Here is a 12,922-nt window from a genome sequence, read left to right as displayed (position 1 = left end):
TAGTTAATGCGCGCTAAAAAAGTTAGTACTTCAATGGAAATGCGTCCAATGTCAACTGCATCCTCGATTAAGATTTGTACGTACGTGCACAACGTCACTTCGGTTGTCGTTCCAGTACCAAACAGTACTCTGTTATTTTGATATAAAACACTGGCCCGCGGACTGGTCGCATGTCGTATTCATTCTTTATGCGTGCGTCTTAGGCAAAAAATCGAGCAATGTTGCAGGAAGAAAAGCAACAAACCGTACGTATCATTTGCCAAAAGGAAATTGTTTTCATTTACAAAATGCTGGAGACCCAACTTAAGGCCCATGCAGGACGGGTATAAAAGGTTTTGCACAAGTACAAACAGCAGTTCATCACAAATTATGAAGATGCAAAGATGTGTGTATATATGCACACAGCATGACACATCAACGATCCCATTATGCCAGTTACAGTAATGCTCCAAGCAAACTCAGACTACAACTTTAGAAAACAGTCCTAGAGTCGGACCAAGGGGGAAAAAGCCACTTCATATTAAGATGTTATTGTGTAGAATTAGTCACTGCTCTGAAGCATGCAAGTATGGCAGCTATCAGTGTAAAAATATTGTTTTAAAAAATGGCTCAGAAGTGCAATGCATTGAGAGTTATTGGACTAACGTTTTTTTCACTGTAACACGCTGGCCATAGTACACCACAGGCGAGGTGAACATTTGATTTTAGTAATATGTCAGCTGCATATAAAATTGAAAAACACCAGCACTGTGAAATGAACGGAAAACAAACTACAAAAACAATACTTCGGGGCAACTAGTAAGGCACACTTACAAAAGGAAATATGTCTACTCAAAATAATGTATTGTTGCATATGAATAAAGGCTCGCACAACTTGTGGGGACACTAGAAGCTTGTATTTACAAGGAAGTGTGCCAAGCCTGAGAAGCGGTGCGGTAAGATCATTTCAGCTGCAAGGATGGCTGCCTTGGCCGACCACATGCCATGCTCTTGCGTTTTTCATCTCTGTGGTGTTGGGTTCATACTGGCAGTGGTGTTACAAAATGTAGCCATTGTAGTTGAGGCGATTATTCTTCGACCATTCAGATGCCAACGTGACAGTATTGTTTATTTTGGCCTTGGTTAAAGGGACTGCCAATCAATTTTTATGGTATCTGTTTTCTTTAGTCCAACAGAAAGCTTACCGTTCTGAGTATCTAAACATGGAAAACGCTGTGAAACATCTTTTATTTCTATCCACAGTGCTGACAGTCATACACGCAACACATGCTGCAAACAGTGGTAGTTGAGCACTATAGTGGTATGCGTTCATGCGTAGCGATTCACTGTGCCTGCACCAGGGCTCGACACGGTTATTTACACTTGCGGCTGCAAAAGCAGCGCTGCTTCTCAGCACGAACTCCTTTTACTTTCTAAAGATTGTAATGTTAAGCACAAATTGTAGTGTGCTTAAATAACAGCAATCTGAACGGCTCATTCACACAGTGGCAAGTCTTGTCGCCTGGCAACACATTGTGTGCCGGTTTTTGTGACTTGAAAGCAATTTAAAAATACAAAACCTACTCAAATCCCAAAAAGAATGCTAGATTACATCGCTCTAGTTCACAATCATTCCACTTCCACCAGTGTCTTGTTACACGTGCTGGCCGGCTGTCAGTCCCTTTAAAAGATTTCCCTCACTTGTGCTTCAAAAATAGAATGCGTAAGCATGATACATTGCCAGTCATAGGGCACAGTCGACTGTTGACACATTGCAACCTTGGATGCCTTTTTTTTATGGTCCTACTAAAAATGCAACAGGAATGTTCTACTGAACTTGGTTTGGAGGCGTAGTGTATGCCTGCCGTAAGTTATCGGCTCTTGCTCCAATTGTAACTTTTGTATTCGCACATTTGAAGTGGACTCAAGCTTTCGTTTTTGTTGTTCGGAGCAGCCCTTAGTGGGTGAACACCTTAAGCTGAGGACACGGCATGATGGAGTTCCATGTTGCAGTACACCAGACAGCTCATCCACTAACTTGAGTGCATTCTCTAGGCTCTCCACACTATTGCAGTTGTGAACAATGTCTTTGCACTTTTCCAAGGATGACGAGATCATTCTCGATTTGTGACCCATTCCGCTCTTCTGGCCTCTTGAAAGGTCAGAAACGACTCCGATCGGGCATCTGAAAGAGGAGCACTTTGATCACAGCTCTCCTTATCTGCTCCACTGTGACCAGGTGCAGCATCCATTTCTATGTTGCAGCTAAGTGAATTGACTAGTGCATCGTCATGGCTCAGTCCAGTGGTCGGTGTTAGAAGAGGGCCATTCCTGTAGCTTTCTGGAAGGATGTGAAGACCCCAGCCTTGCTGAAAATTAAAAACTGCAAAAATGCTTCCGTGGCAGCTGGTGTTTCCGTGGCAGCTGGTGCATCTGCAGGAAGGCACGGTGAAGTTCACCATGTAAGCGTCCCCTGGTGATGTTTCGAACTGCACTGTGAACGTGCCATACCGTTTGCCTGGTCTTACTTCACTTGCCGAAAACTCAGCAGCGTGTTGAAGCCTCTGTGAGATATGCTTAATCACTGCTGATGGTCGATTGTGCAGGCAGGACGAAATTGATGTATGAAACGTCCTGTATTCGCTGGTAGAAGTGACCTTCGTAAAATTAAATTCCTTCTCACAGTCTGGAAAAACTGGTTGGTTAGGACATGAATGTGACCTGACAAGCTGTGTCTTCCGGAAGAATTTTTTAGGTAGCATTCCTTGAGCTTTCTGTTTTGGGCCTCCATTCCGTTGTTCGTTGTTATTTGAAGATTGCTCGAAAAGCACCTGACCCAACTTTGTTTAAGTGGCAGCCACTGGTGGGAAACAATGTTGGAGTGGCTCACTATTTTGCCAGGCAGATGAAGCTTGCAAGTTGTGCAAGGCAGCTTCATATTTTTTCTCTGTCGCCGCAACGATCAGGAAGTCCCCTTGTGAGGCAACGTTTAGGACTCTCAAGACTCATCTTTATTGTCCGAGTATGAGCCCCACAACCCGAACACAGTTGGTGATGATGAGTATGTACATATGAGAACATGAAGGGCATCAACAATGCTCACACTAATCTCCCCGCGCGCGCGAGCGGCCGGCCCGGCCGCGATTTAGGCGGGAAAGGTACGCCGAACGAATGGCTTGTCGAAAACCACACATCGAAAAACAAACTCCCGCAAAAGCGGGAGTTTTTGTTTTTCGATGTGTGTAAGACACGTAAAGCACGGGAAAATACAAGCGCTTTCAGCTCATGCCTGGCTTTCTGCGGGCGCCTTTTTATTTGGTGGCGCTGCAGATGAGTCTACACCTTTCATGCATAATGTCCCCACTTGAGGACACTTGTTCTATTCTTTCTATAGAGCGCATAGCCGAGAAAAAAACGTCAACAAAAGGAGCTAGTATTATTCAAGAGTTGTTCTTTCAACACATATTTTTTATAGTTCAAAAGCACCATAGCCTGTCGAGCAATTATTTTTTGTTTGTTACGAACATTCAGTGACCTCAAACAAGCCTACTCTCCGTAGGAACCTGGAGCTCCAAGAAACATGGGCAGTGAGCGCCATCTGTGAAACAAGTTAGGAACATTGGTGGGTTCTCACTTGAGCCACCATGCGGCGAAAGACTCGCTACAAGTAACTGGATGGGGGGACTTTTGTAGGAGGATAAATATCTGTCCTCATATGAGGCCCGTATGGATGAGAGGGTTAAAAATGCATTTAACTCCGAACTTTACTGACAGGAAATGAAGAAATAGAAATAAACATTTTGGAGTTTAAACATCTTAACAGCTGCAAGAGAACTAGCGAAACAGAACAGAACCAATTTAATTTCTCTACTGTTATTTGTGCACGACTGACGGCTCTAAAACAGTATCCAGTTTGCGATATTTTTACTGGCATACCTGCAATTGGATGGATGCGAAACGCGCCGCTGGTGATCCCATCTGGAGGAGAAGGTCGATTCGTCAGTGAAGATGACCTGTCGCCAGTCATCCACAGTTTACTGCTCATGGGCGCGAGCAAGTGCGAGGCGCTGTTCCTTCTGTCTCGCCGTTAAATATGGCTTCTGTGCCACCACGCACCCGCTTAATCCGGCGTCACGGAGACGGTTCCTAATGGGGCCGAGACTGATGTTTATGTTGAGGGCATCTCGAATTTTCTTGGCGCTTTGGAAAGGATCCGCGACGGCTGCGGCGACGATCAGTCGGTCAACTTCAGCTGAAGTACTAAAGCGCGCGCGACGTGGACGTGGAACATCAGTAAGGCGGCCGTGTTCGTCTCTGAAGGCTTGTATAATTCTGTTGACTGCAGTCATCGACCTTCCAGTCCTGCGGCAAATTTCGCTTTGCGTCAAACCTTCCGTGCAGAGAACAATTTCCCGCCTAACGTTTAGTGGATGGACGGCATCTTTCTTCGACTGGGAATTTCTACAATATTCGCGGATATACTTGGGCATGTGGGCATGTGCTATGTTCGCTGTACTTTATACTTTCTTGCGTTCTCTTGAGCGAAGCAAGATTTTTACCGCATTCGTCAAACCTAATGCCGGCGTCAAGCAATGCCCGCACCATGGCGGTCTTGCTGATTAAAAGTGGTCGCATTCCTGACGGCGCGGAAAGAGCACTCCGTCGATTTTATTAACTTTTGCGCCCGATACGGTCAAACGAACGCGTAAGGTATGGAAACGCTTCTGCCGAGTTGTAATAGTAGCAGCGCAGCTTCGCTCGAGCCGGCGATAAGACAAGCATCAGAATATCGAGATGGGTCAGCCGGATGTGCCGACATACTCTCGCTATCTGGAGAGCACCTGCTGATAGATAGCGCTGGCATGCACTTTCGCGCCTTTCGGCCACCGCTCGCGTGCTCCGTTTTACTTTTGGGGCACCTGTACATGTGTAAGACCTTACTGTGCACTTGACACTTCAATTGTTGACACACCAGGTAACAAATTCCATCTTCCAGCATGAGCACTCTGTGAAGCACAGGCCATCGGTGGACTTAAAGTAGGAGTTGCAAGTTCGTTTTGTCTGATTATAGCTCTGGGCATGATAATGCCGTCCTTTCAATAATAGCCTCTCATATTCCACGACATTTTTGGGGTGCTGCCCAAGCTTACTGGAAAACAAAGCTGCCTCATGATCATCAAGTGACGAAAGCCGTCCTTGGACGAGTGGCTTTTGTTCTGGGCTCTCTTTTACATTGTAGCCAGGCGTGGTCTGACACAATGCCCGCACCTTGTGTGACAGACTTATGGTCTGCAAAAGGCGACGGAGCTGTAGGGTCATTGTGAAGCGCTCCAGGACTTGCAGTGACACTTCGTTTGCATCCCTGACCAGATTCTGTAGTGAACCGTTCGCAGACTATCCCAGACGGTCTTCAACTGTTCGTGGAAGTTTATAAGCAGCCGTGACATGAATCTTGGGAGCTGCGAAGGTGCCTCATATATGCTGGCGACTTGACAGAACTGAACCACACATTTGCAAGCTGTTTCGTCACCCCCTCCAAAACGTAGTGCATATAGTCAGGGCCTGCTCCCCACACCAAGTCAAACTTGGGAAGCTCAGCCAGGGATGTGTAACCTTTGACACCATGAGATGGCTCTTCTGTAGCCAATGCCAGCTGCATATCCTCTTTCACATGGCTGGTGGTCCGTTTGGCAGGAACCTGATTCTGGACAGGGTACTTGAGACATCCTGCAATAGCAAAAGGTTTGGACTGGTAAGAAACAATTATAGTGTACCAGTAAACCCCATGCACAGCTTCAATAAAAGTCGTACATAAGAAAAGCGATCAATTAGCACATAAAGCTAAGACATAAAGCTTTAGCAGAACTTATTTTAGTGCCTTGAGCCATTGTGGAGACAGATGCTGCATCCAAAGTAGCCATTAAATTGCTTGCTGTTTAGCACTGCTGCCCGTGCCGGTGCATCGACACAGCAGCAAACTACTTGTACGCTTGATGTGAGTTCTCTGTCGTCGACTTTCCATTTCACTGAACTCATCTCAAGAAGCTCCTTGACAAACACATCCAAAAACTTCATCTCTGGGTGCCCCTTACCAAACCAAGGCCCCCCCCCCCCCCAAGCAGAACATTGTTCCAGTGCAGCGCCACTGGCAGCTCATTTATCACACACTGGATGGGCCATAATGAAGTTTTGTTGCAATTGAAAACTGGCACCATCAGTATTAAAGGTGACAGTGAGATCACTCCACTCCCTTCCCTCCATGTGCTTCCTATACAGTTCTCCATCCGTGATGTCAGTCAGGACTGTACTTTGGCCCGACCTTTCATGAGCATTTTTCTTCTCAAGCGACCTCCTGCCTTGTCTGAAAGCAACACCTTAATTTGGTCATTCGAATTTAGCACAGCAAGAAGGTGCGCAGAATTTGAGGTCTTGCAGTTAGTACTAATAAAAAACTGTGTCATTCAGGATTTGCAGCAGGTGTTCTGCAGGCCGCGCAAAAATAGTAGCGCTTTACTAACCGCTTCTGCGAATTCTTCCACGCCTTTCTAAGTAAATACTGCAATGATGGCAACACCTCAGCTCCCAGTAAAAGGTTCATCACATGGACTATTCCATGTCTCCAGTTGAGCCCTGCTGATGTTGAGTAGGCCATTAGTGTAACCATTGCATCGGCAATACTCAGGTCAGAATTTGGTAAACGTTCCTTTGTGAACATTTTCACAAAGTCGTAGTCGCCGAGCGCCGTTTTTGTGCAGCTGGCTCCACTGCTTGCTCCCGAACCATCAGACTGTCCTCTGCTGTATCATCTATGATACTCTGCGGTGATCCCTGGCTGCGATCTTCGTTTGTGCTTTCACTGTAGCCAATGTCGTCTCTTTCAGATGTCGAAGTATTTGAGTTCTCCGACTGCCTGCCGCCGTCGGCGAGGAACACGTCACTGGCTCGACAGTTGAAGCTTGCTGGTCACCCAAACCAGCTGAAGTGTTCGGTGTACGTTGATAAAAAAGAGTGCTCCGTGGAACCGTAAAATTTGGTCTAGGCTCCAAATCGCGCTTGCGCTTCCTCTTACGATGGTGAACTTCGTGTTCGTGGTCGCTGCCACTGGCGACACTGTTATAGACCCTTTGCAAAAGCTCGAGCAACACTGTGCACTGGGCGCCATGGCGGCCATCTTAAAGCATTCCCGATGGTGGCTCGCACCTGACAAGGTGCCGCTCGTGCTCGACCAGGCGCAGAATATTTCATTTGTGTACTCTCCATGCTATTGAAGGAGGTTCAGCATCCTGACTCACTGCTGTGTGCCCCTCTGTAAACAAACTGCATATGTGGACTCAACTGGAAGTGTCGCGTTCTCACTTGTTCGCGGGTCGGTTAGCCACTTGCAAATTTCTGTGCTTATTCTGCTTTGATAGTAAAAGAACTTGTCCGAATCCAAAGCGTGTTATCTGAGGCATTTGTCGGAGGCAAACACAGCATCTACGACGCCTTAACTCTTTCCGCAGTGCGCCCATAGACGAGAAAACGTGGGCCAAGGGGCGCTGCTACGCCTTTCTGAAAAGCGCCCCCTTTTTCGGAAATCTCGTTATGCGGTCGTGCACGGCGCTTCTCCGCCGGTTTGTTTACATTGCGGCTGCGTGTGTTCTGTCTCGCTGCGTGTCTGCTCACGCCCCACGACACTCACTCAAACTAACACCGGTAAGTATTCACTCACATTCATAGTCATGTCTACTCACGCCCCTCGACACTCACCCATACTCACCCTCATGCCTACTCACACCGATGAGTATTCACTCATGTTCATACTCACATCTACTCACACCTTTCAACACTCGCTCATATTCATACTCCCGTCTACTCACACCGATGAGCATATAAGGAATTCTAAAGCCCCTCCATGCGTTTTCCGCCGGCTAGGTTAAGTAGCGCCAACTCGTCCGCCCCCTCTCCCTTTACACCGGTTTCCCGCCTAGCGGAAGCCGAAGTGTCGCCATGATGTTTCTGCTGCTTTTCCGGTTGATGCACCTGCCCCATGCCCGCCCACGCCCTCGCGACGCAGAAACACCGAGCGAAAACTCGCTCGGCGGCAGGCAGGTTACGACGAACCTCAAAACAACAACACTTGCGAAACGGAGAAGCAAATATGTGCTTTCTCGCGTGTGCACATGCGTGTGCAAAAACAAGATGGAAGGAAAAAGCGGAAGGAAGTGGCTCAAGAACTTCCTTCCGGAAGCTCAGGAACCGGAAGTGGGCGTCGTCGTCGAACAATAGATGGCGGTACTTAAAAAAGCGGCAGTAGACGCGATGGAGGGGCTTTAGGGAATTCAAGCTCAAGTTTACGGCGCGACGACAGCGCTGTGCTGCGGCTCTGAAGAGAAGCTCTGGCGCAAGTGGGTGCAAGCGCAGCCGACTCAGCCTGTTTGTCGGCAGCGGGAACGCGCGCGCGCGCGTTTCTCATACCCTTGTTACACGGGCACGCTAACCTCAGTTACGGCAAACCTCAGTTCTCTTAAACCACAGTTACATCCAGTTAAACCCCTGTCACACGGGCAGCGTTAACTGCGGTTATTCTTAAACCGTAGTTAGCAGGATTAACCGTAGTTAACGCGAACGCGGTTTGCCGGTGCTACACGGGCTCGGTTAAGCAAACCAACGCAATCACATGATCATCGTGTGAGCGGAAATTCACAGGCAATTTTTTTGGACGACAACAAGTAAGACATTACTAGAATACACTCTTATGGAGTGTAAGATCGTGCACTAACTGTTTGGGCCAGAGTGTCGGAACGGAACGAAAACCGAAAAAGAAAGAAACGATATTTTTGACCGGAACGAAAACGTAACCGAAACTTTATTTATTATTTCGTTCCGGAGTGAAACCGAAATTTTTTCAATCGTTTTTCGGTTCACGAGAAAATTTCGCAATCCGGAACAACTGAGCTCATGCAATGCGAACATATTTCAGGGTACAGTATTAGCACGTACCTCTGGCAGGAATTCCAGAGCAAATGATATGTTAAAATTGTGCGAAAAACGAAAACAGTGGCAACAAGAGATGTTTATATACGCAAGAAAAGTCTTCCAACCTTGGCAAACGTACACATCGCGAGAGCCAAGACTAGCCGTGACAATCTGTTAAACAGCGTAGTTGTAATGGCGTGCCAGAATCAACGTTAGTCGGGGTCAGATCGTGTGAGCTGTTCGTGTTGTGGGTGCTTTATTTCTTTTTTTGTGTGTGTGTGATCGATAAGTTTGTGTGCATTTACAGTACGTCCGTGAGCTGAGCGAGGACCCGGGAGGCTTTGTTGCGCCGGGAGTCTCTCACGTGGTGTTGCGTGTGTTTTTCTTTTTGAGTGTGTGTGTGTGACAGAGTCTGCGTGCGTGTACGTTTGTGTGCGACCGGAGAAGCTTCGTTCTGGCGAAAATTCACGTCGTGTTGTGTGTGCGTGACTGACTAGTTTGTGCGTGGCCGTGCGATTTACGTGAGGACAAGATGGCCCTTGGTAGTGACCGTGACAGAGAATTTTGGGCCGCATTTTCTGTTTTCCAAGCTTCCGTGCAGCAGCGGCGCAGGCAGCAGCTGAGTGTCATCGTCGAACTAGAAGCTGTGGAGGCTGACCTAGAAAGTGCGCGGCGTAGGAGCCGACAGCTTTTATTGACAGCTGCAGCACGTTACTCCAGCGAACGTTCTGTTTGGGCATACCCCCGGGAGGTGTCGTGGTACGAGACGACACTTCCTCACGTCCCCGACAGTGTGTTCAAGGAGAAGTTTCGTGTAAACCGCGCCACTTTTGACTATATAGTCAGTGATTGCGAGTCCATGAAGCGTCTGGACACGAATATGCGGAAGGCCATTCCACTCAAAAAGCGTGTTGCAATAGCGCTCTACCGCCGGAAGTGGTTATATGCACGACGATGCAGCGCCATGCCAAGAAAGCGGTTGCGGTCGGAAACCTCCGCCGAAGCGCGCCGAGGCAGCCGACAATAGACGATGCGCACGCGGATGTTTAGGCGCACTGTAGCGGGTGCTTAATGGTGCGCACGACATAGCCTACTGGTCTCCCAGTGACATGGACTAACCACCGACACTGGCGACTAGCAGACGATTAGTCGACTCATGGGTGCTTGATGCCGAGTAAAGGCTTGCAAACTGTCAGACTACATTCTGCCCGCGCCAAATTTTTGATCAACGAGTTTCCAAACGCCGAAAAATCGACGAACGGGGCTTGACGTGCCGGACGAAACACGTAGTGACGCCGGTGACGATACCCCAGCCGCTGGCTCCGAGCGACTGACGGCCACCAAGCTCGCCGCTGGCGGAATGTACCGTCGGCACCACTAGTTACACAGATAGCGTTAGTGTCGCAATTTTTACACGCCAGCTGGGTTAGACTAAGGGAACAATTAACTGATAGCCGGTCATTTTAACTGTCGCTCCGTTTATCTTGCTGATGTGTAGCAAGGTGACCTTCAAAATTTCGAATAATATAATGTTAACAGCCCAGTCAAGGGCGCAATAAATCGACAGCGTAAGATTTATTCTACGATCTGTGGAATTATACTGGATAATTTCTGCTTGGCCATGTTGGTATTGCTTACTGTAAGACATTGTGCCACTAGTAAAAATCACACACACAAGCCGTCCATGTCGCCGTGTTCGCGTCTCTCTTGCGTGTGTGGTTATTACTAGAGAGGCAGAATGTCATACAGATCTGTGGCATAACCCGTGAAAAGCAGCTTTTCTCTGGCCATCGCACAATAGCTGTATGAGAGTTTTCTACCTGTGCATATGCTTATTCTGACTAAAAATTTAGATGCCGTGGTGGGAAGCAAAACTTAATGCTGTTTACAATAGGCAGAGATTGCGGTGAACGTCTTGTAACTATGCAGTGGTCTTCTCAGCTCTGGCATGCATGACATATGTTTGGGTTTTACATCTCAGATAGAATTATGAGGGATGCCAGCTCCGAAAATTTCGACCACCTGGGCTTCTCTAGCGCGTATCTAGATCAAAGTACAATGGGCCTCCATCATTTCACCATCATCGAAATGCGGCAACCCCGACCAGCAGTCGTGCACCATAACCCTTACACCACCGTGGAGGGGTCGCATGAACATGTGAAATGTGTTGGAATAGAAAATTGAGCGAGTTGGTATTGATTCATAATTAGGACTGTGCAGTGCTCACAAAAAGGAACAAGGGACAGAAGTGCGCACGAGTTTTATTCATTGGCTTTTCAAAAAGAAACAAACAAAAAAAAGGCGCTGCCAATATGCACTCTCTAGATGCTCTTGGGCTTAATCAGCAAGTACAACTAAGTTGGCTGTTTCAGACACTATCATGTCATTGTAATGGAGATTATGTGCACATAGCTCACATCATTAGTCATTCTCACAGTTTTATTTCTTGGATGACTTCCGCAAGTCCACAGCAACCAGTTTTAGGTCCCTATACAACCACGTCGCATCTACCATTTGCAACTCATTGAATCATCACATATACTACTTTGTAAATCCGCTACCACATGACATGGCGCTCTTTGGCCATAACTGGCCCTTGTGCCATTAAACACAACACATCAAATTTAGGCATTCTTCTCAAACAGTGGGACTGCTCCCACTAGCTATGTTACGATATATCTCGTACTGCCTGCCAAGTGAACACACAACTATAAATATGACCAAATGTTGAAACGACACAAACCAAGATGCAAAGAGTACAAAAAAAAGTGAGAGATAGAGACAGAGAGATGTAATGCGGAAAGGCAGGGAGGTTAACCAGAAAACATATCTGGTTTGCTACCTTGCACTGGGGTAGGGATGGTAAAATCGATGAACGATTAATCGATTAAAGGTCCACAATTAATCGATTAATCATAATCGATTTGTGCCTTTCGATTAATCGAATTAATCGATTAAAAGTATTCGATTAATCGATTAGGGCATCCCCCACTCCCGCCCCCAACCTCGCCCCTTGGCCGGAGCGCATGACTGCGAGGCGCGCTATCCTGAGACGCAGACCCTGAACGCTATCCTTAGGCGCAGGAAGTTGCAAAGCCGAAAACAACTACTTTTTCTGGTTCTATTTGGGATGCCGTCGATCGCGCATTTCTACGCAATTGCGTTGCACTGGAGTACGATCCGATGAACTAAATGCCTTCTCAGTTCAAGACATACTATAGTAAACCTGTAGTCGATCGCCGCACCAATCCGAACCCACTTGAGACTTGGCACAGCATGCGAACGGCCTAGATCATGTTTTTTTTTTTGACGTTGCAATGGAGTATTTGCCAATTCCTGCAACGTCAGTAGCATCCTAGCGCCTTTTTTCGCATGCTGGATGTGCCCCGCAGGGCGTCTGCGCAAGCAGGCGTTTGGTGTGTAGCGACACCACGGACCCGAGCTAACGGGGGGGTTTCGACCCCCCCCGCCTAGCCGTGCGTGGCTTTGCCGTGTCCGGGGAAAAGGGGATCCTGGGGGTTGAGCCGACGCTGGGTGATTGGACCTTTAAGGCCCCCCAGCAGAGGCAACACACCCCTTTGGCCCCGGCTTCACGTAGACGGCACCCCTGGGCTGACCCACCCAGGGGAAATCGGCAGTCGCCTTTTCCTATCTCTTTCTCTCCCCACATCTTCGTCTTTCTCTGACTTTTAATCTTTCCTGTCTTCTCCTCTCTTCAATTTACTTCCGTTTTTCTTGGCGGCGAGGGTTAACCTTGTGTATGTGCCCTCTCTTGGGCACATTATATTTGGTTATAGTAGCTGTGTACAGCTGGCGTAGACATACTTTATAGCAATATAAGTGTTGTCGCGTCCCCATGTTGGGCTCCATGGTGGGCGGCTGGCATGGCTGCCGAAACTATGCATAATCTATGGCCTCAACCTCATTTCCTCCGACTGAATGATCGCCGTCTCACAAAGAGAGGGCGCACCGAAGAGACTTTCCA

This window comes from Rhipicephalus sanguineus, unplaced genomic scaffold (genome assembly GCF_013339695.2).
Source record: "Rhipicephalus sanguineus isolate Rsan-2018 unplaced genomic scaffold, BIME_Rsan_1.4 Seq374, whole genome shotgun sequence".
In the NCBI taxonomy this organism is placed as follows: Eukaryota; Metazoa; Arthropoda; class Arachnida; order Ixodida; family Ixodidae; genus Rhipicephalus; species Rhipicephalus sanguineus.
The sequence above is the reverse complement of the archived record's forward strand: the minus strand, read 5'-3'. Positions refer to the sequence as shown.